Source organism: Equus quagga, chromosome 9 (assembly GCF_021613505.1).
Source record: "Equus quagga isolate Etosha38 chromosome 9, UCLA_HA_Equagga_1.0, whole genome shotgun sequence".
NCBI lineage: Eukaryota > Metazoa > Chordata > Mammalia > Perissodactyla > Equidae > Equus > Equus quagga.
In genome coordinates, this window is record NC_060275.1 from 54,439,185 (window position 1) to 54,461,648 (window position 22,464).

The 22,464-nt window shown below is 45.6% G+C and overlaps 1 long non-coding RNA gene across 1 annotated transcript in view; it reads left to right on the top strand.

Annotated features, from left to right (window-relative positions):
- Nucleotides 1–22,464, top strand: part of LOC124244496 (uncharacterized) — a 74,940-nt gene that overhangs the window by 24,907 nt on the left and 27,569 nt on the right. The window contains exon 3 of the long non-coding RNA XR_006890032.1: nt 2,071–2,267. This is a non-coding gene — a long non-coding RNA (uncharacterized LOC124244496). The remainder of the gene's footprint in view (nt 1–2,070; nt 2,268–22,464) is intronic.

A 22,464-nucleotide genomic window follows, 5' to 3' on the forward strand; every position in this document is an offset into this window, starting at 1 on the left:
GTTGGCTGCCTACAGACACCTCTGTGCCACATTAAGAAAGAGTTCCCACTTGTTGCAGCAACAAAGCCAGCTGCTGGGAATTAGGTGGTAAAGCTCAGAGGAGGGGGTGGCTGCGGAGACTGAAAGGGAAGGCTGAGCCACTCCCTGCGCAAACAATTCCTTCTGCCTCTCCTCCAAACGGGAGCTGGCACGAGAGAGGAAGGTGGGTCAGAGGAAGGGAAGGCGGCTCTCCAAACCCTCACCACTTCTTCAACGAGAAGAGAGGACCATCGATGAGGGACGGTCCTGATAACGCAAACAGGGGCCCCAGTGGGAGAGGTCGGGATGAGGTAGAAGGGCCGTGGCAAATATCGAAATGTGCCAGATTCTTCTCTTGCATGTGAGATGGAAGAGCATTTTCTAAGCTCACCGCCCCAGAGCTCACCGCAGAAAAAACTAGATCAGAAATACCATGCACTGTTTCTCACCAAGACCTTTGGCTTTGGGGCCAAAGAATTACTTTCTGCCAATAGTCAAAGAATCAGTTACAAGTCTTCCTTTCCTTGCTTTGGGTATGATTTCTAAATTTAAATCTGAGTACAGTCTTTATTTTTTCGAATTTCCAGTCTTTAGGAAGTGAATTACTGTATCCCCTCCATTCTGTATCTATTACTTAGGATGTACTCCCGGGAGTAGATAAATATTTCCAAAGCATTTGTAGAATAAAGGCTGTGCTTTCGGCTTGAAAGACTTGTCCATGATTCTCACATCTTTCATTCACTCACTGACATTTTGATTGAATCATCCGTTTAGTGAACATTTATTTAGTGCTTGTTTTGTGTCAGGCAAAGATGTTTCTAAGCTTTTCCTCACTTCCTTCCTCTCACAGTGGTTCCTCCAGAGTGAAGGGTCCACGCGAGGGGGGGGGGGGGGCCTTTGCCTCTTCCCTTCACCACTTTGTCTCCAGTATCTAAATCTGTGCACAGTACATAAATATTTGTTGAAAAAAGCAAATAAGGTTAGTAACATTATTACATCCCTTTTACAGATGATGAAACTGAACCTTCGATGGGTCAAAGACCTGGCTTAAGGTTTCAGAGCTCGTAAGAGGCAGAGTTGGAATTTAATTTCACGTGAGTCCAAAGTCCTTGAGACTGGCTCCGTTCTCTAAAGGACATGGTTTAGGGAAGGAGACATTGTGTGTTCAAATAAGCCTTATACGGGGCAGAGGAAATGAGGTAGAGGGAGTGGAGGGTGTTGTGGGATCACAAAGGAAAGATAATTATTTTGATTGGGGAATCCAGGGAGGACCTTGAGGAGGGGGAGGCATTTGGATCTGGGCCTTGAGGGATAAAATTCCACATTTGATCTCAAGGGTTCATTGCTGGCCAAATAAGGTTGGACCAAGCCCTGATTTAATGGGAAAAAACATGCAACCTCATTTCAGATTGCCCTAATGATGTTCAGACTTCTTTGATGTAAATTCCTACCTGAGACCAGTTGGGCCCTGGTTGTGTATAGTATCCTGTCTCCGTGGGCTTGATAGAAAGCGTGTTGTCCGTGTCTCCCTCCCGAAGAGTATGCCTAAATTGCTCTTCATAGCTTTCTAAATCATGGGCCTTGTATCTCCTTTTCAGAAGTCACTATTTGGATTAAGTTATTCTGTTTGGCTAATGCCTATAAAAATTCCCGTTCCTTCCTAATGGTGGAAAACTGCTCTGACGCTGGACTCTCCCCCTCACCCTGAGCAGCCCCATCCTTCATGTGTGGAAGGAAGGGGAGAGTGAATATTCTTTGCTTTTGATCCTGACATGTCTGCTGCCAGGAGCAAGGAAGGATGTGTAGGAGGGAATGTCTCCGATAATAACAATAACAAGAGTAATGAGTAAAAGTTCTCAACAGGATCTTGAGCAACTGAGTTACCCAGACCATTTATGCGTGTTTACAGAGTGTATGTTTTTTTCTGCAGCGAACAATGGTTCACAAATGCCTTCCTTCCCTGGGCCCCCTCCCAAGCATGTTGAATGGGCCTGTTGGAACTATAGAGGAGCAGCTTTCAAAACTAGACTTTTTCCTGCTTGCTTTTGGCAGTGCATGAAGCGAAGTGGGGCGCAGGGCCTGTGGTCACGAGAGGGCCATGCGCTCACGGAGCCTGGGTTCTGGATCTCATGGCTGGGAGCGTCAAGTGACCTGTTTTGAGCCAATGGCAACTCTTCAACCAAGCAGCTGCTTCTTCGAGTGATTGAGGAGAACTTGCCTTCAATTCCCCTGTCTCTGTCTGTTCTAAGGTAACCGGAGTTGTGATCCTCATGTTTAAGAAACAGCCTGTGACTTCAGCAACAATTGACTGACTTCCTACACATTCCTCCGCACTGCCTCTCGGGTGATTTAAGAGGAAACAAGGTTTCCTCCTCCCGGGCTGTGCTGGACAGAGCCTCCTCCAGGTTGGGTCAGGGGAGCCTCAGCTGTGCGGCAGCAGGAAGTTTCTCTCATCCTCCGCACCCCATTCACATCCTGGTAACAGGAGGATGAGCAGGAAGTGGAAAGTGTCAGGGCGAAGTCTTTCAAGCTCGCAGTCGGCTCCAGGCAGCGCGTGGGCCTTTAGCAAAACAATACAAAACTTTCCAAATGGTGCTGTTAATGGCTCTCTACAAATACTTTACCCAGTTGTGTTAGAAATTGTTAGTCACAAAGACTCTGGGTTATTTATTTAGTTTTTTCTTTTTTCATTTTGCTAAAAAAGGAAAAATCCAGGTTGAGTGTTGCTCTCAGTAACTCTCTGTTTGTTTGGGAAACCTTTGATGGCAGACGGGACAGGCCACTGATGGGTCTCTTGTAGGAGGGAGCAGCCGACGGCAGCCCCTCTGCTCAGGGTCAGCAAAGCCGGTTAGTCCAAGTTGATGCTTTAAATTTAAGAAGACGCCTTCACATGCCAGGGGCCAGCTGCCGCCTTGCTCTGCACTCCAGGCCAGCCCATCACTTTTTCGGGCCTCTGTGTCCTCATGGTGACATGCAGGGGCTGGAACCACTACAGTTTAATATTATCTGAGTCAGTGAGCCTCAGGAGAGACCCCTCAGGATGCTCCGGGGGCAATAACCTTGGGTAGGCCTCACACCCCTTCTCCACAGGGCGCTGCTCTCCATCTTCGTCCTTCTTTCCCCTTCTGTGTGGGGCTGACCTCTGAAGTGCCCTTCAGCAAATCTCCACTACTTGGTGTAAGGCATGGTCTGGCAATGGGGTTTTCACACACAGGTCTTCCAGGGTCCTTATCAGGGTGATGATTTTTAATTTTAGCCCTGGGATCACAAACTGGGCCCAAAGATGGCACCCGCTTGTAAAATCTTTGCTTTTTCATCGGCTTTTCTTATTTAAGCACTCTTGTCCACACTTAGTATTATTCCGCTTCCTGAACAAAGGCCATTTGCAAAATAACCTGGGATGCTCCTCCCTGCCCACTCCCCACCCTTCATCCCTTTTCTTCTTTAGCTGTTGAGGGAGTAATGGGAAAAGGGAGCTCTGTTTTGTTAGGAGGTTGGCATTTACCAAAAATAACATTTTCCCTGACTAATTTCCAGATATTGCCCATCAATTACCTTGGAATGTAAATATATTTGAAAAGCAGACCTGTACTTAGGCATGCCCCAGCTCCCACAGTTGGAGATCTCAGGGCAAGATCTCTTTGACTTGGTGTGAGATTGACATTCAGAAGCTCCATGCGAGATGCAAAAATCCCATCTTCCTTGGATTCCAAGCTAAAGGAATGATGCCCGGCAGAGATACCTCTCCATGGGGCCTCCCTAAATTTAGAAAGTGGTGGATGATGACAAAGAGAAACTATCAAAATGGAAACAAAGCAGATCTTTTGGGAGTTATTTATGTTTCTCACTTGCTAGTGAAGCCTTTTATTCTTTGTTCTAAATGAGGTCATCTATGAGAAGCATCTGGCACCAAATAGGTACTCAGTTAACATGAGCATCCTTCTGTATTCCCACTGCTTCCCATTTCACACGATGGGTAGACGCTTCTACTCAGAGTTAGCATCCTAAAGGGCTGGGGGAATGGGCAAGGAGGAGAGAAGGAGGCTCATAGCTGCTGGTCGAGAGCTTCCTCTCCAGAATAGAGTTGTGCAAATGAAATAGTCCAGGTCTCAATGGATGCCTACGGCAGCCTTCAAGGAGAAGGGGCAGCCTGGGCAATGTGTTGGGAGGTGAGCCGACTTGACCTGCCTGCTTTTCCCTGGTGGCCTGAACGACTCTATGCTTGTACACATAGGAGTCCCATGTCCTTTTTTAAGCATCAGTGGGCTGAGTTGTCCCCTTCTTCCTCAGCAACTGTCTTCCCGAGTCACATGTACTTGAGGGCTTCCCCAAGTGCAAACCATAGCCAAGTCATTGAGTGTTTGCAAGGTCAGATGAGGCCTGGATCTATGGAATTCCCTAGGTTAGAGCCTTCTTGGCCAGCTAGTGTCTGTGAGACTGGAGGCCTGGATGACTCAGTTATGGGCCGTCACAGTAAAGACATTAAAGTCAGGCTGAGATGATAACTAATTCCACTAGTTAAAGTCGTTTCTCCTTTCACAGTACTTAGGTGAGAGTCTGTCGCTCAGAAGTTTGGAAAGCTAGATTGAGAAGTACCCAGACAAAACTGGGGGGCTTTGAAGAGACTACAGAAGCTTTGGCTGTGGTGTCTGCATCATTCGGGAATGTGCGAGACTGGCCAGCTCTTGCGGTTCCGGTTCACCTCCGTGTCACCCTCTCCTTGTCTCCTTGGCTTTTACACGTGTCCTTGCTGATCTGGATCTTCTTCCCTTGTTCTTCCATATCTAGACAGAGGCCAGCTGCAGCTTTCTCCCTTAATTGTTACTGCTTCTCTGCTGTTGTGGCTCTTTACTGCATCAGCACATTTCTAAATTTGATGAATTTCTCTATGTCATGGGAGACACTTCTCTCTGAGGAGCCTTCTCCTTGGCTATGTGGCTGGTCACTGCTCTGTGCTGACCACCTTACCCATCCTGGCCAGGAGCCATGCCATCGGCTCTGGCATTGCAGCCTTCTCAGGCTCCCTCTGATTTGACTCAGATGCTGCACCCAATGCTCCCTTTGGTCTCCACTGACTTCCGGTGCAATGCTTTCTCTGACCACCTTTGTACAATCTCACAAAAGGCTGCTCATGCTGCCTCATGGTTTTGGATGTGAAGTAGTTGCTTCTAAGCAAAGTGTGGCCAGGAGTCTGTTTTCTAGGTCAAGGGAGCTGAATGTAGAATTGTTGCAGCAGGCACTCTGCTAGGCACTAAGGGTCCAGAGAAGAAAGACCATCTCTGCTTTGAGGAGCTCTCAGTCCAGTAGGGGAACCAAACATGAACGTCTCATTTCAAGACAATGTGGTGAATTGAAGGGTAGAAAGAAGAGGTGCTGAAATTCCCTCAGAATGTTGGGTTCAGCCAAACCTGATGCCTGTGCCCAGCCTGCACTCTAACTGTTTGGGCTCCTGTTCTGGGTGGACAGAGCTCAGACAGAACTGAATATCCCCTGGACAGAAGCAAGCAGGGTACTGAGGAGGAAGACTCAGCTCAGTCCTGAGACGGGGGAGGATAAGCACCTCCGAACTGGGGTTACTTAGGTGACAACTTGAAAGAGGGGGAAGAGTTAGGTGAGCGAGGAGGGAAGGGGTGTACCAGGCAGGGGCATCAATCTGAGCCCAATCAGGGAATTGTTAGAAGGCAAGCTGTGCACGGACATCCCTGACAGCTGAGTCCACAGGGTGGAGAGAGCAGTAGGGACGAGGTGCCCTGTTAATGATGGGCAAGCTTGAGAGAGACTTGGTCAGAGTTTTTAAAAACTATATCTGGTGGCCAAGAGAAAGATGGAGTTGAGAGAGGGAGGACTGAGAAGGAAGTCTACTTAGGCACTTGTTAGAGCTAAGGGATCCAGGAAATGGGCGACCCAGTTCTTGAGGTGTTTTCCTCCTCCCTTCTTTTTTACATTTCCCTCTTCTTTCATAGCTTTGAGGCAAGTGACTGAAGGGCCATCCTCTCCCTCCTCCTCCCTTTTGTGTTGTACTTTTTATTTTGAAATAATTACAGACTCACAAGATGTAGCATAAACAGTACAAAGTCCTCTTTAACCTTCACCCAACTTCCCCTAATGGTGTCATCTTGTGTAACTTTACTACAATATCAAAACCAGGAAATTTATTCCGATTTCACCAGTTTGACACACATTTGTGTGTGCGCAGTTGTATGTGGTTTTACTTCACATGCATGTTTGAGTGACCACTGCCCTACTCAAGGTACGGAACCGTGCCAGCGCCCCCAGGGACCTCCTCATGCGGCCCCTTTCCAGCAGCACCCTCCTTCCTGTCCTGACGGCCATTCTGATGAACTAAGCTAAAGCATGTATTCAAACTGCAGCTGACTCAGAAAGGGAAGAAAAGACCCTTCTTGCCATATTTAAGTCTTTTGAGTTTTTCTTCCTTACTCTGTTTGGGTCACATTTACCTCCCTGGAGAGCTTGTGTGTGGGAGGACCCTGCGCTTTGGCCCTGAAGCAGGATTGTTGTCATCCCCTGGAGGGATTCGGAGTCTTGCCTGGGTCCTGAGGCTGAGGACCAGCCCTTCTTTAAAGTACCTCCTTTATGAGATCTCTTAAATCCTCAGCAGAGGACAGAGCTGAGGCTTGGTCAGAAATGGATGTGATGATTTTAAACGTAATAGAGAGGCACAAGAAATAAATAGTATGTGGCCCAATACGTGCTTATTTTATAGACTTTAAATATTGTTCTATTTCTTTTAAAATACCCATTCTTTCCCAAATGATGAATCAATAATTCAATAACAGCCTCTCATCCTCACTCAGACTATTGTGTACTCAAAGTTCACACGCATCACTTATATGCAGACTGACCTCACGGCAGGTGCATTTCGGACGTTTATATATGAAGTAAATATTTCAATATTCGATGGTAAGTTTAGTGAATCAAAGTAGTTGTAATTTTGGAGATGTCACATAATAGCAGCTTAGATTTGGAATGGTCCTTCATATCATCTGGTATAATGTTTTACATAATCTAGGAATTTGCTTCTCCAAAGCTTGGATGTTTGTGGACGTCCAGGAATCAGAGGGCAGCAGCCCACTTCGTGTGAGACAGCTTGAATTGTTGGTGAATTTTCCTTTTTTCAATCCAAAATCTTCCATCATATGCATTTCATTTATTGGTTATAGTTTGTCCTTGTGAACTACTCAGGATAAATGTAATCCCTTTTCCACACCCTGTCTTGTTGGAGATTTGAAAGCAGTTCTGTTTCCTTGAAGCCTTCTCCTTCTAGTATAAACACCTCCACTTCCTTTAACGGGTCCTTACAGGCTTCGTTTCCCAGACCCTCTGCCATCCCGTCACTTCCTCAGGATGTACTCTCATTTACCCATGTCACTCTTAGAATGTGCCATCCACATTTTCTCTGTTATCACAGAAAGAAAAACAACAACAAAGCTTGACGGTTCTAACTATAAACCCCATGTAGGGTATTAAATACTTTAAACAGTATCCTGCTTTTGTGATGTGAAATCTCTGCATTTAATTCTCCCTACAAATCCTGTAAGAAAAGTTAATCGTATGAAGCCTTCCTCCATATATAAGCATTTGATGAAGGTTTACTTTTATTATTGCTAATTTAAAACAACTAACACTATATATTTTAAGAAACAGAAAAAAAAATTTCCCCAAACAGCCACAAAGTCACATATCAAAGAGCATGAATAAAGGGAAAAATGACTAACCGAGAACAATGAGGCAGCTTCCCACGTTAAAAAAATTTTTTTTGAAATATATTTGATATATAACATTGTATAAATTCAAGGCGTACAACATGTTAATTGGATACATGTATATATTGTAATATGAGAGCTGTTATAGTGAGAATTAGCACCTCTATCAAGTTACAAGTTACATAATTATCCTTTCTTCTTAGTGGCTGGAATAATTACCATCTAGCCTCTTAGCAAGTTTGAGCAAATATCATACAATATTGTTGGTCTATATGCACTTTACTGTGCCTTAGATCTCCGGGGCTTGGTTACTACTCGTTGCAAGTTTGTACCCCTAAACCCCACCTGTCCTGTCCCCTCACCTCGCACCCCCTGGTAGCCACCATTTTACTCTCTGTGCTGTGAGTTTGGCTTCTTTGGATTCCACACTGAGTGACGTCACGCAGTCCTTGTCTCTCTCTGTCTGACTCGTCCCACTTAGCACGGCGCTCCCGGCCACAGCTCAGCAGGTAGGGCGGAGGACTGTAACACTTTTCCTACATCTTACCTTCAGTCGGCTTATACTCAAACTGTCCTCACTCCCTAAGGAGGCTTTGCCTTCTGAAGGATAAACAATGAAAATCAATTCATTATTGACATGCATGGGCAACAATCTTAGTTCTTTGCATTCCTGAGATAAAGCTAAGTGGACTTTTTTTTTTTTTCAAGTTACTCTGCTGGATGGGGGTCCCACCTGCAAGGCTCTGGGTGGTGGCAGCACGGCCTATTGAAGCCAGGATGTCACCACACTTTGAAACCAGGATGTCACCACACTTTGAAACCAGGATGGAGACGGTGCTAATTAGGTCTCTGAATCACCTTGGATCATCCTTCCCTTTTCTAGAAGAATAGTGAACGATTGCTGCCAAATAGCTCTATTGTCCAGTCCTGTAAAATTCAAGAAATCCACAGCCTTCATTCATTTTGTCTTTTATTTCTCTTTCCCTGATCCTGGCAGTATTTCTGCTGGTATAATAGTATCTCTTCCTGGCTTCTTCTCAGGTGGCTGATGAAATTCCTGGTTCACACCGGTACTGATCTCCTTTCCAAATGGTGTTTCAGCCACATCCTTGGTATTCTCTCCAGAGCTCTTTCTTCTCATTTTTTGCAATATGAATAAGCTGAGAATTTTCCAAATCTTCAAGTTTTAGTTCTTTTTTGCTTAAAAATTCCCTTAATTTATCTCTTTCTTCTCATATTTTACTATAAGTTGTAAAAGGAAACTGTACCACTCCTTCAAAATTTTGCTTAGACATCTCCTCAGCTAAATATCCAGTTTCACCACTTGCAAGTTCTACCTCTCACAAAACACTAGAACATGATTCACCCAAATTCTTTGCCACTTTATAACAAGGATCCCCTTTCCTCCAGTTTCCAGTAACATGTTCCTCATTTCCTCCTGAGACCTCACCAGAATGGCCTTTAGTGTCTACATTTCCACCAGCATTCTGTTCATGATTATTGAGAAGCTGGAGGATCTTTCTCTAGCTCTCCTTTCTTTCTGAGCTCTCACTCAAATTGCCTTTAACATCCATCTTTCTACCAACAATCCCTGAGTGGCAATTCAGGCTTTTTCTAGCATGGACCTCAAAACTCCTCCAGCCTCTACCCATTACCTGGTTCCGAAGCTGCTTGCCCATTTCTAGGTATTTGTTACAGCAGCATTCCACTTCCTGGTACCCAAATCACGTCTGCTTGGGCTGTCCTAACAAACGACTACAAACTGGGCGGCTTAAGCAACAGAAGTTTATTTTCTCACAACTGTGGACTCTGGAATGTCCAGGATCAAGGTTCTAGCAGGTTCGGTTTCTGTGCAGCCTCTCTCCCTGACTCGCAGACAGCGACTTCCCTGTTTGCTCTCCGTGATGCCGTTTAGCAGCGTCCAGTATTGCACACGCTTCCCTTGCTGGTCCTCCTCCTCCATGAGGAGTAAGCGCCATGAGGGCAGAGATGCTGATCCGTGCGACTCACTGATGGATCCTGGCACTTACAACATGCCTCGCGCATGGCAGGTGCCAAATAGGCATTTGTTAAGTGAGGGAATGAGTTGCCACCCCTTTTTGTGAGTAATAAAACAGAGAATATTATTTCATGTTGACTTTGTTCTCACTGCTGAGGAAAGGAAGCCTGGTCACACCTGCTTTTCACCTAAGGGTTTTTTCTTCTTTGTCTCCATGATCTAAAAGTCTTCATGTTCATTTTTGTTTCTTGAACCCTTACAGACGTTTCCTCGGAGCATGTATTTGGTTTTACGTTCCTGAGATGTTCCTCTTGAGAAAACACGGTTTCCTGTTTCTCTCATTATACGTCTTAAAATGGTAGTAAGTAAGAGGCGTATCCTCACACAGATATCATTCAAATCCTAGAAAAGTTTCCCATTGCAGGTGGCAGATAGCATTCCTGAGGTGGGAATCCTGGTGGCCGTAGACATATAGTTAAAAACAATAATAAAGGAGGCGGGAATAGGGAGCTGTCGTGCCATCCAGCAGCTTTGTAGTCAGAAACCCCGCCGAGCGTGAGGCTCATTTCTCAGTGCTGGTGCAGCCACCGTCAGCCCCAGCCTGTGGGCAGAGCCTCACCCCCAGGCCTGCCTGCACCCCCCTCCCTCCCACACTCTGGGGATGGCGACAGCGCACACGCTCCAGGCTTTGGCATGTCCAGGTGGAAGAGTGTTTTCACAGGTGCACCCCACAGCCCAGAGTTGAAATTCAGCCCGTACTGTGTCCCTGAACAGAAAAGTGAAATTTCTTTTGTAATGAATAAAATTCTCCCCCCAAAATATTGAAACAGGTCACAGAGCATTTGATATTTTGGGACCCAACGATGTTCCAGCCTTCCATTGTTACATGGAAAGTTACTTCCTGCTCCGGACAGAAACTAACGGTTATAATAATTTCTGAAATCTATCGTGGAGTTTGAAATATTTAGGAATTGAGAAAAAAGACTCTTTTCTTCCGTCCCAAGCTGACTTTTAGAAGAGCTCCCCAAATCACAGGCCTTCCTGGCCTTCTGAAGGGTAGAAAGGAAGCATCTGAACACGTCACCTAACCATATTGGCGGGGCAGGCTTGGCCTTTGTTTTATTGTAATTGTTTTAAAAACCATTTTAAAATCTGCCTCCCTCACAGTATCTTTAGTCCCCTGGTCTTAGAAGCCAATACATGAACAGATTTCTGACTGTGGTACCGAGGCTTTATCAACGCAGAGATGCAGCAGTGTGATGGTTAGATGAAAATCCTTCTGGAGTCCGGTGGAAGTCTAACTTTTTAATTTGTTACAAACTCTTACGTGTCACTTTTTGTGTGCCAGGCCATTAAAAAATGTTTAAAATGTTAATATTCATTCATTTCATCCTTGTAAACATTCTATACTCTAGATTTTAACATTGGCCTCCTTCTACAGAGGCAGGGATGGTTGGGGCCTACTACTCAAGGCACGCTGCTACTAAGTGGCAGAATTAGGATCCAAACCCAGGCAGCCTGAGTCTTGAGTCGGCTCTTCAAGACTTCTGGTTTATGGCTGGTGTGGTCGCGGATCACATACATTCTTCCTCCTTCGTGAGAAGCTGAAGTCAGACACTGCATCCTTACTCCTGGCACAGTGGCAAAAGGCCTTGGCCACTTTTCCTCCCCTGATATCAACTGTCACATGCTTGAGGAAAAAAAGCTCCTCTCCATGCCGGGGAGAGAGCCTCCGTTCTCGGCCGTTTCAGGTTGCTTGGGAGTCCTGTGAGTTTCATGGTTTCGGTGCCTCCTCCCACACAGCAAACACCTCAACAGAATGCCTGTTCTCTTTACTGAATGTTTTCGAATATCCCTCACTTGGGATTGAAGGCGAAACTCCTACCTTTCACCTGGTTGGTATTCCTGGCCGAGACGTGCACAGGAGCCACTTAGAGAAGTAGGCGTTGGGAGCGGTACTCTGAAGGCCAGAAAAGCATCCCTTTGTGATGGGAGCAGATAACGTGACATAATCCCCTGGCATCCAAAGCAGAACAGGCTGTACTTTTTAGAAATAGCACCCACCTCTTAACCAGTTATTTTAGGGTCTGTGCATCCTGAGCTGTCACCTGAGGTGACTGAATGAGTCCTGAGAGGCGACTGCATCCTGTGCTCTGGCTGCCCGGGGTCAGGGGGCAGGCAGGCACTTGGAGGCCCGGCTAGCCTGTCGGGGGCTCTAAATAGCACCGGCCAGGCTCGTGCTCTCTCCTTTGAAAGTGCTTTGACCTTTCTAATCAGCTCAAAAGAGGATGAGGCATATTCTCCATAGAGGTGAACTCCAGGCCATTCTGGAGACAAGCCCATGGGAGTTTTTATGATTCATTCAGATCGTCCATCAGGAGAATCCAAAGAGAGAGTCCTTCTTCAGCGAGTGCCCTGCTGGCTGCTGGTGTTGGCCCTGAGTGTCTGGGTACAGTCCTTCTGCCTTGACCTCCAGATGAGCCTGGAAAGTCCTGCTGGCTTTCCATGTGGGCACCACAGATGTGTGATCTGCAGTGGCTTCTTGAAGGTATCATGTCTCATGCCCCCAGGGGATGAAAAATGTGGGATTAGAATAATGTGGGTCTCGAAACTGAACTGGGAGCCTTGTGACTGAAGGAGAGTGGTGGGCATGGGAAGAGAAAAGCTGGGATCCCAGCTGGCTGTGCCCCTTCCCGCTGGGTGGTGTTGGGAAGTGCTCAGGGTCCTCCACTGCAGGCAGGAACAGGGGTCAGTGGGGGAGCAGGCTTCAAGGTACACAAATGTTCACAGCAGCATTAGTCATTAATAGTCAAAAAGTGGAAACAATCCAAATGTCCATCAAATGACAGATGGGTAAATAAATGTGGTATATCCATACAATGGAATATTGTTCAGGAGTTAAACAGGATGAAGTACTGACATATGCATAACGTGGATAAACCTTAAAAACATTATGCTCGCTGGGACCAGCCTCATGGCCTAGTGGTTAAGTTTGGTGCGCTTCACCTTGGCAACCCGGGTTAGGTTCCTGGTCACAGATCTACGCTACTCATTGTTGGCCATGCTGAGGTGGCGACCCACATACAAAATAGAAGAAGATTGGCACAGATGTTAGCTCAGGGTGAATCTTCCTCAGCAAAAAACCAAAACAAAACATTATGCTCAGTAAAAGAAGCCGGGCACAAAAGCTATTGTACGATTCGGCATTGTATGATTCCATTTATATGAACCATCCACAATAGGCAGGTCTGTAGAGACAGAAGATTGGTAGTTGCTTAGGGCTGGGGCAGAGGGAGGAGGAGTGACAGCTAATGGCTATAAAGTTTATTTTAGCGGTAATGAAAATGTTTTCAAATTAGGTCGTGGTGATAGTAGTACAGCTCTATGAATATAGTGAAAAATACTGAGTTGTTTACTTTAAACGGGTGAATTTATGCTATGTGAATTATATCTCAATAAAGCTGTTAGAAAATGCTGTGTGAACATAGGGAAGGAGAGATTACTTTTGATCCAGATATCTGACACCCAGATGTATGAAGGCTTCAAATTTGAGGAGTATTTGAATGAGCAAATGTTGAGAGGCAAATTTTCCAGGTGGAAAAGCATGGAAAAAAACTCATTCTAAACAGAAGCAATTGTTTGCAAAGACATGGAGGAATGAAAAGGAATGGCATATCTGGGGAGTGGCTGGAAGGTTGGAGTGGCTGGAGCACAGGTTATGGTGGTAGGTGGCAGCAGACAAAGCTGGAAGGGTAGGGAGGAGCTGGATTGTGAAGGGCATTTTGCGTGCGCCATGGAGTCGGGCACTGTTTTGTCCACAGCGGAAAGTCACTAAAGGTTTCAGTGAAGGGAGTGTCATGATCACATTTAAGTTGTAGAATGCAGTGAAGAGGATGGTTTGTACCAGGGGAGAAATAGAGAGAGGGATATAAGTTACATGGCTTTTGCTATTGTCTAGGCAGGAAATAATAAAGTCTTGGACTAATATGGTGTGAGTGAGATGCATTCAGGACATCTTTGGGAGATAGAATGGTTAGGACCTAATGACCCATCCTTTTCAAATGAGAAGGAGAAGGAGGAAGAGAAAGTGGAGAAGGAGGGTGGGGTGGGGGGAGGAGAAGATGAAAGAGAAGGAGGAGGAGGGAGCGGAAGATAACATACAGTATTGTAGCTTGGGTGACTGGGTGGGTAGCAGCATCGTTAGACAAAAGCAGAATGTAGCAGACAGGGGACGCATTTGGGGGTGTAGATCATATGTTTAGTTTTAGACATGTTGAATCTGAGGAGGCTTTGGGACGTCTAGGTGCAAATGCTCAGAAGGCAGTAGGGATGATCATAATCATCATGAATCACGACAGCAACAAAAGCTACCATGTAGTGTCTGTCTCCTGTCTACTAGCCGCCATACTAGGTGCTTTATGTAAAGATTTCTGATCATTATGAGCAGACTATACAGAAAGATATGCAACATCATCCCTGTTTTATAAACTAACTGAAAAATAGAGGGGTACTCTGGAAAGAGACCCCCTGGAAACATTGGACATACAGATTTGTTTTCTGAAGACTTAGGAACAATTCACCATTAAAAAGCAGTTTCCAAGCTCCTCAGTGATGGCCTGACTGCCACAGTTGGGGGTTTAGCTGAGCAGTAGACAGTGGGGACCATCAGCGTGACACTGCTCCTTTTGTCAGGACTAGAATTCCACCTCCACCAGGTGTTCTTGCCCCAGGACCAGCAAAAGACAGCAATACGGCACTCTACGTGCTGAGTTGGTTTTCTTGGGAGACAACAGCCATGAGATGGAAGGTGGAAGAAGAGACATGGGAGAGCTAGAAAGACAAAAGCTTTCCTTCTGTGTGTGGATCAGTATCCAAAAGAGTTCAGTTAAATGAAAGGCTCATTCTTTTGTTTGGCTGGATCTTTAAACAGGCGGGCTTTCGTTTTCCAAGGCTACCTTTGTGTGCCAGTACTGCCCACTACTGGGATGCAAACTACTGGAGGAAGTTATTGTTGTGGCTCTCACAGCCCATAGCCTAGATAGAGAAAGGGCTCAAGGAGGATTTGTGGAGTGAATGGATGTGCCAGAATTTTATGCTTGGGTTACGTGTGCGGCAGTTTGCTGGGATCCACCACAGCTTGCCTCCTTCTGTACGGTGGCTTTGCTGCCCAGTTGCCCTGGGGCGATGATACTGGGGCTACCAATCTCTGCAATATTCTTGCCAAAGTCCCAGCTCAATTAGGTGATTGTCTTTTAATTATTTGTGCCAAGATTCCCTGCTGTGAGTGAATCCCATTAGTACCAGTGCCTAGTACATGCATAAGTGACCCTTAATACATATTTCTTGGATTGAAGTGAAACTTTGAATAAACTTGAGGAGTAAGTTAAATTCTTGGCTGACCTCAGCTAGGAAGAGCCCTTGGATGAAATCATAGAAGAATGAATCTGAAATTTTAAATTTCACGAGGTCCCTGAAACCTCCCATAATCCTCGTTTACTTCAATTTTATTTACAATTGATTCAACATCAAGGAAAAGATGGGATTTGAGCAGAAGAGTAAAAAATAACTTTTTCCCCCAAATAATACTTCTTCTCTATGTATTGTGACTGCCTGTAAGAAAAGAAATTGAATCGGGCCAGGATTGTGACAAGGAGGAAAGCCAATAGAGACAGGGAGGGATTTTTAGAACAAGATGAGAAAGAGCTGGTGGCTGAGGGGACAGGGAGCCCTGGTGGGGGGTGGTTCTGGGGGTAGCAGGCTATGAGAGGATGGCCTCTCCTCCTTGTCCTGGCACTCTTCATTCTCTGCCAGGAGGCTATGCCTTGTGGATATTTCACACAGCTCTAATCATCCTCATGGCACACCTGGCAGAACTTCCTGACTGAGGAAAATCTGGAACCCATTGGTCAGGAGCAGAAAAACTCACTATTTGAAAAGAGAAAAACTGTTAGAGATCAGAAGAGACTTTTCTAGTTACTTCTAAGTTCTCTGATGATCTGGGTTGACCTTACCAGGACTTGAAATGGCAGTAGGTGGCCTTTAGTGGGTCCCAGCCTGAAATCTTGTCCCTGCTCTTTCTTCTCCACAGTCCTGCCCTGATTTTTAGCTTTTTCTCTGTTTCTGCCCCAGTCTTTGAGTGCTGTCATGATTCATCTTTGGCAACTGTATAAGTTTTCTATTGCTGCTGTAACAAATTACCATAAACATAAAACAAAACCCATTTATTATCTCAGTTCTATAGATCAAGAGTGTAGGTGGGCTCTGTTGGGCTTTGCTGAAATCAAGATGTCAGCTGGGTGGGCTTCTGTCTGGAGGCTGTGTGGAAGATTGTGCTTCCAAGCTCATTAGGTTGTTGACAGGATCCAGTTCCTTGTGGTTGTAGGACTGAGGTTCTGTTTTCTTGCTGGCTGTCAGCCTGGCCACTCTCTGCTCGTAGAGGGTGCCCGCCTTCCTTCTCATGTGGTCTCCATCTTCAAGCCTCTGGTGGTGCATCGGGTCCTTCTCATACTTCAATCTCTCTGTTTTCTTCTGCCTTCCTCTTTTGCCACCAGCTGGAGAAATGTCTCTGCATTTATGGCCCATGTGACTAGATTAGATCCGCTTGGATTATCTCCCCTTTTTAAGGTCAACTGTGCCATATGACATAACATGATGTGATATTTCAACACCTTCCCAGGATCTGGCATCAGGGTGTGGAATCTTGGGGGACGTTCCTAGAAATCCTGCCTACCGCACCTACCATCAGATCTGATAGCAGATGAAATGAACCCGCCAAAGCTGTTTGGGAAGGTGTGTCCATTTTAGCTACAGCCATTAGGAAGGACAACTGAGAATCACCTGTCTTCATTTGGTGGCAGAGCAGAACGATTTGCCTCACCCACAGGGCTCCTTTAAATGCTCCCTTGGTTTAGCAACTTCACAAAAGTTTGGTAGTTCTTTCAAACTTTAAAAAAAGGTGAATGGCTTAGAGGTGGATTTTCCTTCTTTTTTGATTATTTACTTATTTGTTTGTTTTATGCTAAGCTTTTGCCTCTTTTTAACCTTGCTTTTGCTAAATGAAAGCTCAGCATGAGTAATGTTATGGAAAGTTAATTATTTTCAGTCAAACAATATGGAACCAGGCAATAAAATTCAGGAAAGGGGCCTGTTTTAAAGCCCATGGCCTTGTCTAAATCACTAAGTGTCAATAAATAGCTTCCAAAGCAGGTGGGAGCCCATTTGCCTGGCCGTGGACAGAGCAGCCTGGTGTACTTGCGGGGAACTGTGAATATCTGGGCTCCACAGCCGCATTCTATTAATGCCTCGTTAGACCCAGCCATTCAGACCCTGTCTTTACATGTTATGTGCTTGGTGAGGAGAGAGACAGATGCCAGTTTCCCAAGAGGGGAAAAAAAAAGCAACTGGAAAAAAGGAAATGGCAGATCGTCAATGAGATAGCTTTTGTTTCAATTTTCCCTCCTTTGTTTTCTTTTTAAGCCCTCTGTGAATTACCGTACTTTCCCTTTTGGTATTTTGGGCCATAGATCTCTACATTAACCTAAACCCCTTTTTTGTTTCTTTTCCGTAATATTCATCTGGAAAATACCTCTGCACCTGCCTGGCTTGGTCTAGTGAGATCCAGTGTCCAGTTCCAGATTATTTTACTCGGGGGGAGTAGCGTGGTCCGGTGGCTGGAGGCCCAGCCTGGGAGCCAGGAGAGCTGGGCTCCTTTCCCAGGCTTGTCAACCGGGCCTCTTCTGGGCCTCGAGGTCCCCACTAACCTGCACTGGGCTGCAGTGCGCTCATGTGATAACCGAGATTAGCAAAGGGCAGCCTTTGTTCCGTTGTGGTCCCTGCTGTGCCGTGAACTAGCTGTGTGACCTTGGGCTCAGTCAATATTCTTACCTGAGCCTCTGTTTGCTCTTCTGTAAACTGGGGAAAAGGATATTTATCTCCTTACCAGTGAGAAACCAATAAATGACAAATATTAATATGGAGTTGTGTTTTTCAGCCTTGGTCGGCCTCACAGGGCAGGCAGGATGTGGCCAGTGGCTCTCCGGGACATGGCAGGGCTGGGCAAGAGTAGGAAGGGGCCAAGCCATGGTGTCAAGGCTTGACCCCTTCAAAGCACCTGTTTCCTTATGATTCTGGACAATACAAGGGGACCCTAGCTGCAGCCCTGTGGCTCCTACACCAGCAGGCCTGCTGAGGAGAGTGGCTGCAGAGCAGAAAGGAGCGGAGGCCATGGCAGGGGCGGGGTGGCCAGGCTCAGCGGGGCAGATGACAGCACTCATTTATAGGGCTGCCACCCGGGGGTCTTTGAGTGGGACAGAGCCTCACTCTAGCACCCTGCCCTCATACTTTCCCACATTTTCTCTATGCATTTTTGCTTCTAGCCCTGGTGGTTGTGCTTAAAAAAAAAAAAAAAACGGTGAGCTAAAAGAGCACTGGGCTTGAATTCCGACCAGTTGAATCTTGGATTTGAGCTTTGATGTCACCAGTTCCATGACCTTGGCCAATTGACTTAACTTCTGTGCCTCCATCTCCTCATCGGTAGGATAAGCATAGTAGCATCAGCCCTGCTGACCCTCTGGTTTGCTGTGAAGAGCACATGCCTCACAGGACACTGTGTGTTTTGTAGGCTTTAAAGTGAGTGTTATCGTAATTTGTCTTTTATTTTCCTGTCGGGCATTTTAAGGACAAGCTAAATGAAAGTGGCAGTTGGGTCTGGACATCAGATGACCCCAGCATATTTCCTGTCCTAAGAGGGAACAAGGTGAAGTGACCAAGTAGCTGAGAGTAGAGAGGGCATTATGAGGGGCGCACCCGTTCCTTGATTTCTCATACTAATGGACATCTATGTTTCCACTCAGAACTCCCATCCATTTGTCAGGTACAAGGCCAAGATACCAAAATAGCACTTGTGTCGGACTGGAACTATTACTGCTCAGTTGTTCCTGGGCTTCACTTCTTTCGCTCAACTCCACCTCTCTCAGAGTATCTGCAGACGTGTCAAGGATGTAATACAGGCCGGGTGATGGTGCTCAGAAACGGTCCAAACATTACACATGGAGACAGGAATTTTAGAGCTGTCCCAGCGCACGGGGGCAAGCCCTGACTTCCCTGGCAAGCTGATTGCCCAATGCCAGCAACCTCCATGGGGGCTCAGAGGTGCCCCGCGTGCTGCAGGGGACCAGCTTATGCAGGAGAAGGAGGCCAACACGACAGATGTTCAACTTTCAATGAAGAATTTAGAATACATTTCTGTACATGCAAATGGATGTCATAGATCAGCGGTTGGAAATTCATCCCTTATACTAAGCAGCAAATTCTTCTTCTTAAACACATAGAGGTTTTCTGGTAGACATAGCCATTGAATTCCATGTTTTCCATTAACAGCTTCATCTAAATAATGTTAGGAACATTGAAAATGTCACTTTGAGACGGCATGGTGACCCTGCAGGACAGGCACAGACGTTAGGGCCCATCCTCGTTTCTGTCATCTCTAGCTGTGTGGCCTTCAGCAAGCCCAGTAGCCTTCCAAGTTCCAGTTTCCTCATCTTCCAAGTGGGGAAATTATGCCGAACTTTGAGGTTGTTGTGAGGAGTTAAGATAAAGCGTGAAAAGGGCTCAACCCAGGCCCAACGAGGGTAGGAATTCAAAACCTGGGAACTTTTGTTATTAAAAAGTAAAACGGGATATATTGTGTTTATGATTCAGCATTTTAAGTTCCTGTCAGAATTTTTTCCCTTCTTATATGGAATATGATGGACAAGTTTAGTAGAACTTCTATAATTTTATTTACTTAGTATCTTAGCTGATTTTCCCCTTAGTGAGTTGCCCTAGAAATTAAGCATGAAATAAAAGTCATAGGGGCCGGCCCCATGGCCGAGTGGTTAAGTTTGCATGCTCCGCTGTGGTGGCCCAGGGTTTTGCCAGTTCGGATCCTGGGCACGGACATGGCACCACTCATCAAGCCATGCTGAGGTGGCATCCCACATGCCACAACTAGAAGGGTCCACAACTAAAAATATACAACTATCCACTTGGGGGATTTGGGGAGAAAAAGCAGAAAAAAAAAAAAAAGATTGGCAACAGTTGTTAGCTCAGGTGTCAATCTTTAAAATAAATAAATAAAAAAAATAAACGGGAGAATTTGCATTATGCACCAGGTCATGGGCTGCACATTTTACATCTATAAACAATAAATACTCAAAACAGCCCTAGGTGGTGGTACCATGTTGTCTCCGCTTTGCAGATGACAGAGCTGCATCTTACAGAGTTTGGGTCATTTGACCAGGGACACACAGCTAGTGAGGGACAGAACTGGGACTCGAATTGAAGGTTTTATGACCCAGAGGCCATATTCTCAGTCACTAAAGCGACTGCCCCCCCCACAGCCTGGCAGGGAGTCCCAGAGCAGGGTGGAGAAGCGTGGAGAGTTTATCTGGAGAGAAGCAGGAAAAGACCCAGCATGGCAGCCATCGATCTTGTCTCCTAGTTCCACCCCAGCTCTCATTCACCGTCTGCATCACAGACAAAAAAATCTCATTCCACAAAGGATTGCACCAGTGTGCAGTGAGAACACACAATGAAGAAATAAGTATAAATGCAAAAATAGAATCCAGACCACAGAAAACATAAATTACAGGTCAAGTGCGAGGAACGGGAGAAGAAGGCTGGATAATAAACAAGTGTGTGGAGATCACTTGGACCGGCATCCCGGCTGTTGTTGAGCCAGAAACATGACTCTGAGCTTCCTGGTGGCCAACTTTGAAAGGAAGATGGGGTCAGTTACGTAGTTTTCCTTGTCAAAGAAGTGAAAGCACACCAATTTGTATCGGAAGTGAGATTTTTTCTAGAACTTAGCATGAATAGGAATTTTCTCCATGGGGGCAGCATGATTTAAACAGACACTGACCGTAAGAAAATTCCTCTAGCAAATTCGGGTCAATGCCACACATCTGGCTTGTATCTGTGTTGTTCGCTGGTAGTGCTGAGTTCATTAGTAATGTTCACCGATGGTGTCCAAGCTCTGCCTCTCTCACAGGATTTTAGGTTCCTCAAGATCAGGAACCAAGCTTTGTATGTCTTTTCTACCTCCCATTACCATACTATTTTGACATTGAATCCAGTGAAAATATTTTGAGTATTAAATTTTTTGCTGTGTTTGCAGAAATGATTTCTCATACCCTGTGAAGAGTAATGAGACCAAGCACAGCCGACTCCATCATCCTTTGAACGTATTCCCGAGAAGCAGGTGCTCTAGGGTTCAAGGTACTGTGTAGAGTTTCCATTGTTGTAGGTATTTCAGAAGACTGCAGCCCTGACATCCTCATGGAACTGTGTGCCAAGATGGAAGGGAGCAATAACAATTATCCAGTTCTTAGTTCAACCTTCATGAGATGTAGCTGAGATCAGTGCTGCTTAGCATTTGGGGGTCAAAGACCCATTTGAAAAGATAATAAAGGGCTGGCCTGGTGGTATAGTGGTTAAGTTCGCACGCTCTGCTATGGTGGCCCGGGGTTCAAGGGTTTGGATCCCAGGTGTATACCTAGCACCGCTTGTCCAGCCATGCTGTGGCAGCATCCCATATAAAATAGAGGAAGACTGGCAACAGCTGTTAGCTCAGGGCCAATCTGCCTCACCAAGAAAAAAAAAAGATAATAAAAACTAAGGACTCTTGTCCCAGAAAAAGACAAAGGCACACCGTTTTGGTTTCAGTTTCAGGGAGTTCAAAAACTTCTTGGAGCCCAACCATGGACTCCAGTTTAGAATCCCTGGTCTAACCTAAGGTTTTCACAACCTTTTGTATAAGGGATTTTTCTTCTGAGTGCTCTGTGATCGCATTAGTGATAAAAACAAAGTGATATCCAGGTATCAAGTTCATCCCATAGGGAGGGGAGTGGGCCAATTACATTATCAGCCTCTTACTCCCCTTACCACACACAAATATTCTACAGGAAGGACAAAATAAATATGACACGTGGAATATTATCCAGCCATGAAATGGAAGGAAATTCTGACACTGCTATGACATGGATGAACCTTGAGAACATCATGCTAACTGAAATCAGCCAATCACAAAAGGATAAATCCTGTATGATTCTGCTTACATGAGGTACCCAGAAGAGTCAAATTCATCAGGACAGAAAGTAGAAAAGTGGTTGCTGGGGGCTGTTGGGAGGGAATGGAGAGTTAGTGTTTAATGGGTACTGAGTTTCAGTTTTGCAAGATGAAAAACATTCTGGAGATGAATGGTGGTGATGATTACACAATAATGGGAATGTACTTAATGCCACTGAACTGTACACTTAAAAAAATGGTTAAAATGGTAAATTTTATAGTATGGGTGTTTTACCACAATTAAAAACAATAAAGCAAGAGTTTAAAAACACTGGATCCTGAAGAATGCAGCATGCAGCCTGAAGGGAGGGTGGAATGGGGAGGCCTAGTCTCTTCTGCTAGCTTTGGGGGACTGTGGCCTGACCCAAACGAAAGAGCCTCTGGGAGCCAGCTCTTTCTGCTGCCAGGTAGGCTCCCTGAGCTGTGATGAGTCGCCACGGCATTGAAATCCAGCATCAGGAGCACCCAATTCGTTTGGGATGTTCTGCTAGGAGCTTTGGACTTGTCATTGCAGTGTTTTCATTTCTGGAATCGACCTTGCTACTGACATGTACTTTTCCGATAAGAGGATGGCTTGTGACCATCTTCCTAAAGCTCTACACATAATTTCGAAAGGAA